The 5,639-nt window shown below is 42.3% G+C and overlaps 1 pseudogene; it reads left to right on the top strand.

Annotated features, from left to right (window-relative positions):
• The first annotated feature begins 419 nt into the window (after nt 1–419).
• LOC118704044 lies at nt 420–568 on the top strand (annotated as a pseudogene).
• The last annotated feature ends 5,071 nt before the right edge of the window (nt 569–5,639 follow it).

Here is a 5,639-nt window from a genome sequence, read left to right as displayed (position 1 = left end):
ACCTTCACTGGGGAATACTATTGGATTCCTGAGCTCCAGAACTAGAATTTGTGTTGTCTTCAGCCATTAAGCTTGTGGCAATTTGTTATAACAACAAACGGAAATAGTAGGCTGTGTGGCATGGAAGGGGCTTCTTTAATTTTCCAGGAAAGTCCAATTACCTAAAAAAAAAGCAACGTCTTTGTGAAATGTTAAAGTAGTTAAGAAAAAATGATAGGTTTTTTTGTAGTATTTTTTATCTTTCCAATACATTACTACAGTAAACAGTTTGCCATATATGTCCCAACTTTTAAATGCCTTCAGGAATGTGTGTGTGTGTGTGTGTGTGTGTGTGTGTGTGTGTAAAATTCCACTGTCCCACATTCCATTTGGGTTCTGGAGTTGTTTCACATTCTCTTCTTCATAGATCAAAAAGAGTCATACTTCCCTGGCAGGGGACGTACCATGATCACAAAGGTGGTTTTCCCATTGCACTCCAGATGTGCTGACCCCTGTGACTTCCCCAAATGTGGGAAAATCGACTGCATAATTTGGGGTAGTGGGGGGACTGCGTTCGTGCTCTCCCCCCAAAAAAAAGAAAGAAAGAAAAGAAAAAAAAGAGTCAAATATTGGCAATTTCATATGGTCATGTGATTCAACTTAGTATTTATAAGCAATAGTGCAATGGATAGCTTAGACACATTGGTATGCTTTTCAGATCATTTCTTCAGGATAGCTTCCCAGAAATGAGGTCATTAGGCTGATGAGTATATACATGTAAATATGTAAATGCTGCTATTGTTTGCCAGAGTGCCCTTTATTCCCACCAACAGTGTATGAGATGCCCCTGTAAACCCCCCCCCCCACACACACACACACTTGCCAAACTAGCTGCTAAGCCGTGGACAGACCCATTCACTCTCATCAAGTACATGTGCGCGCCTCTTCCTAACAGATTCTTCTGTGGGACTTCTGTATCCAGGTGCCTCTCTCTGGAGTCTTCTCCAGCATATAGATGAACAAAGGACTCCCCCAACCCTCACTGCCTAGAAATTAGGAGGCAGAAACCTGAACTTGGCTTTCTCTCTTGTCAACTGTAACAGAATGTCCTGAAATGTGATTTCTCAAAAACACTGGCTTATATATTTAAATCATTGCATTCATTAACTTCTGAGATGGGTGTACGTTGTGAGTACAGACGTTATGAATAAAATAAAAGTAAGCATACCAGATGCCAGCCACAATGCCAAGCATTTACTTATCGAATCCTGAGAGGTGGGCATTGCAATCCCACTTATACAGATGTGGAACTTGAGTTCAGAGAGGCTTAGTGGCTTGCCCAAGGTGGCATAGCCCCAGTGTTAGTTATCTGTTGATACATAACAAATTACCCCACACTTAGCAGCTCAAAACAACAAGTATTCAGTATTGCACAGTGCCTATGAGTCTGGAGTATAGGTAGAGCTTAGCTCATGGGCTCTCACAGGTTGTGAAGAAGGCAGCAGCCAGGGCTGGGGTCTCACCTGAAGACATGAATGGGGAACACTCACATGGTCAATTTTCTTTTCTTTTTTCTTTTCTTTTCTTTTCTTTTCTTTTTCTTTTTTAAAATTTCTTTATTGATTATGGTATCACATAATTGTCCTCATCCCAAAACCCCCATTCCCATCCCAAACCCCTCCCCACATATGCCCCCACTCCCCTGTTGTCCGTGACCACTGGTTAGGCTCATATGCATGCATACAAGGCCTTTGGTTAATTTTCCCCCCTTTCCCCTCACCCTCCCTTACCTTTCCTCTGAGGTTTGACAGTCTGATCAATGCTTCCCTGTCTCTGGGTCTGATTTTGTTCATCAGTTTATGTTGTTCAATATTTCCCCTTGATGAATGAAATCATGTGATACTAGAAATACACTTGGTTTGGTGGGACTCAGTTCCTTGGCATGTGCCCTTTCCAGCATGGCAGCTCACAACATGGAAACGTATTCCATCATGCCAGGGGGAGAGAATATTTGAGCAAGACAGAAGTCACATCTTACATAACCTCATCACTGAGGTGGCCTCCCATCACCTTTGCCAGACTCTGTTGGTTAGAAGCAAGTCACCAGGCCAGCCCACACTCAACAGAGAGGGTTACATCAGGGCACAAATATCAGGAGGTGTGGAATCCTTGGAGGACCTGCAGCCTGCCACAGGGATTAAGTAGCAGCACTAAGATTTGAAGCAATTCTTTCAAATGCCAATGTTCCTCACAGTTAACCACTATGCTCTTCTGTCTTCTCAGACAAATTAACCTGATTATTTCTCAGGCAGATTAATCTGGTTTTTCTTATATGGATTCTAGTGTTTTCTCAAATGTATTATCCTTTTAGATTTAATCTCCCAAGTGGGAAGCTGAAAAATCCGTCCAGAGTGGGAGAATTAACTAGTTCTGTGAACGTTACTTAGGGGTAACTTTAGAAAGTAAGGCTAATGAACACAAGACTTCCAAATCCTTGCTAAATCCTGACCCTTTGATACTGCACTTAAGCCTTCTCATATGGTTTTCAGACCAATTTGCATAAGGATAAATACAAATTGGGCAAATGATTGGATTCAAAGCAGATAGAGCAAAACTTCCCGGGGAGAAAGAATTTATTTGGAATAAATTTGAAATCTTGAATCTGTAACTGAATTCAGAATTGTAATAACTTGCTTTAATAAACATCTTCGGACTTAGCCATACATCTGTGTGTAATTTGGTTTTGGGGAGAACAGAAGAACTGGTTCATGGGGGCATCTTTGTAGGCAGAGAAATATCTTCACTTATTGAAATGTTCCTAGCAACAGAAGTTGTTTTCTTTTCTCGCCCCCAAATCCTCAAAGCAGACACAGGCAAAATGATAAGAAATGTGGAAAATTGTAGATGTGCCTTAGGTTTTGTAGCGTACAATTGTGTTGTAATGATATCTCATTGCATTTGCCCACACAGAGTCATTTTAAAAAACATTTTAATGACAAACATGGGCTAATGTGGGCTATTTTTTTTTTCTTTTCTTTTCTCGAAAGCTAACTTATAGAACAGCAGGTAAATGCTATCATATTAGACTGCTCTGAGATTGCTTTGGCATTTTAATTGCATTTCTCTTGCATGACAATTTTTCATTGGCTGTTTTTATATTATTCAACTCTGTGCATTCAGAACCTAATCAGCTCAATTTCTTCTGGAAGTGACAACAGTCACAACATTTGTTGATACGTTTTATCTAACACTTAAGCTCCGCATTTTCCATGCATTCTGTCTTTCTTCATAACAATCCTAAAAAGTAGTCACTTATCCCAATTTTACAGACAAGGAAAACGAGGCTTGAGACTCAGAGAATTTAAGCAATGTACCCAAGGCCACACAGCTAGTAATCTGTGGAGCAAGATTTGAGACCATGGTCTTCAGACTACGCTATACTGCCACCCCAGTGTTTGGGCATATGCAATGGATGAACAAAGGAATGACCAATGAACTCAATGGCAGCAGGCATCTCCTCTAATGGTACGAGCAAAGCATATTTCTGCAACTCTCCCACCTTCCCTTGGCAACGTGCACGACATAATAAACCCCCAGGCTTAATGGGAAGAACGTAAACCCTGAAGTAAAACAGAGCTTTTTTCCAATTCAGGTTTGCCTATTTTTGGCAATGTGACAACATATATAACCTTGCGAAGGCTCAGTTTGTTCCCACAGAAACCGGGAATAATGAGCGCATTCACTTATTATAGTTGATATTACATTTTGTGAGGACATGCCAATCAGGAGCTTAGCACAATGCCTGACATTACAGATAAATGTTTACTCATTGGCAGTTAACATAATTATCACATGGAGTTATGGATCTGTCACTTATTAATGCTGTGACCAGGAGGAAGATTCCCAACTGTGTGAATGGACATCACCCTCTCTTTGGCATGAGGGATTGTTTGGTAATGTCTGGAAACATCCCTGGTCATAATTGAGAGGGGGTGCTACCTCTTACCATACCCAGGACAGCCCCACGACAGAGAATTGCATGGCCTTAAATGTTAACAGCTTCAAGGTTGATGATCCCTGTTGAATGGGCACTTTACAAAAGACCTAGTGCCCGAAAAATGCTAGCCATTCTTATTTCCTGTCTCTTTGAGCTTCCATCTCAGCCGGTGTGTTATTTCCAGGAGCCTTTACAGCTTTAAAATTCCCTGATTGAACATAATGTGAAACTCAGATAGGACTACATATAGAAAATATGGAAGGATATGAACATTGTTTCTGAGTGTCAAGACCTGCTGAAAATAATGACCTACTTTGGTAAAATGGAAAATTCATTTCTTTTTGTTATTTGAACTTCTGTAGAAATCTTACTTCAGATTAACCATTGAAAATAGGCCTTATACAAGCAGTTTCCCCCCTATTTTATATCAAAAGAACAACTCTAAAGAGGGACTCTTTGTTCTATCATCCCATCTCTATTTACAAGGGCTTATAAAACTCAAGGCTTTCTGAGAAAGGACATGTCCATTTCTTATGGCCTATTTTGTTCTGAAAAGTTGTGGTTATGGGCATATTTGTCTATTTATGTTCTGAGAGTTAAAATGATTTCTGGTCAAGAGGGCAGGGTAGGCAAATGGGATACTTGCATCCTCTTAGAAAATAAAAATTACAACTAAACTACAGACAACCATCATTCAAAACATTCTGAAATCAGTCAGCAGGAAGGGAAGAGATGTGCAATGGGTCCTAAACCCACAGGTAGCAGATAAAAACCAGGAGGGATATCTCTGCTGCAGAAATACCCCCTGATGGGTGAGAAGGTCCAAGCCCAACACCAGCCCCCAAACCCCTCAGCCTAAGGTTTCAGTGCCATGAAGGGAAGTCCCCATAGCTTCTGGCTGTAAAAACCAGCGTGGATTGTGGCTGAGTGAAACAGATGGCTGCTGGAGTCCCAGGCAGTACCTCTTAAAGGACCCATGCATGGACTTAGTTGGACTTACTATCTCTGAGCTCCAGAGCTAGGACAGCACTCAAAAGGCACTAGGGACATGTGGGGAGGAACTGAAGTGTCTGGCATCAGGGTAAGAGCTGGAGGAGTAGCTTTCTCTAAGACAGAAGTGTTGGCAGGGGCCATTGTTCACTTGTCAAGTCCTTCTCCCACAGAACTGGCAGGTGGCTGCCATATCTGAGTTTCCATGAACTTGGCTAACAAAGTTCACCAATTTCTACTAATCCCTTGAGACCCTGCACCACCCAATTTTGGGGCCCACACAAGCTGTCTCCAGTGGCTCTTCCATATGAATGTTTCAGACTTTTTTTTTAAAATCACTAAAACAAGCAGCATCTGGCCTTGGTGTGCCCCATACCTCTAACTGGCCCCATGCTTGGCGCTAGTGGCAGCCTGCCTTGGCCTCTCCTAGGCATCTCCAAACCCAGCACAAGTTGCAGCCATGAAGATCACTTTGTGACTGCCAGATGGCCTAGGTAGAACACAGGTGGTGGCCTGAACCTCCCGGGAGGATAAGGCACCCAGTGGAAAGCTTCAGACCACATCGAAGAGCCACCCAACCACCTCCACAAGCAACACACTCAAGGGGTGGACTCAGCAGGCACCAGAGCCCCGCTGAAGCAAGTCTTGCTCTGTGGAGTGGGCTCCTGCACAG

The sequence above is a fragment of the Pipistrellus kuhlii genome, unplaced genomic scaffold, assembly GCF_014108245.1.
Source record: "Pipistrellus kuhlii isolate mPipKuh1 unplaced genomic scaffold, mPipKuh1.p scaffold_m20_p_4, whole genome shotgun sequence".
In the NCBI taxonomy this organism is placed as follows: domain Eukaryota; kingdom Metazoa; phylum Chordata; class Mammalia; order Chiroptera; family Vespertilionidae; genus Pipistrellus; species Pipistrellus kuhlii.
The sequence above is the reverse complement of the archived record's forward strand: the minus strand, read 5'-3'. Positions and strand labels throughout refer to the sequence as shown.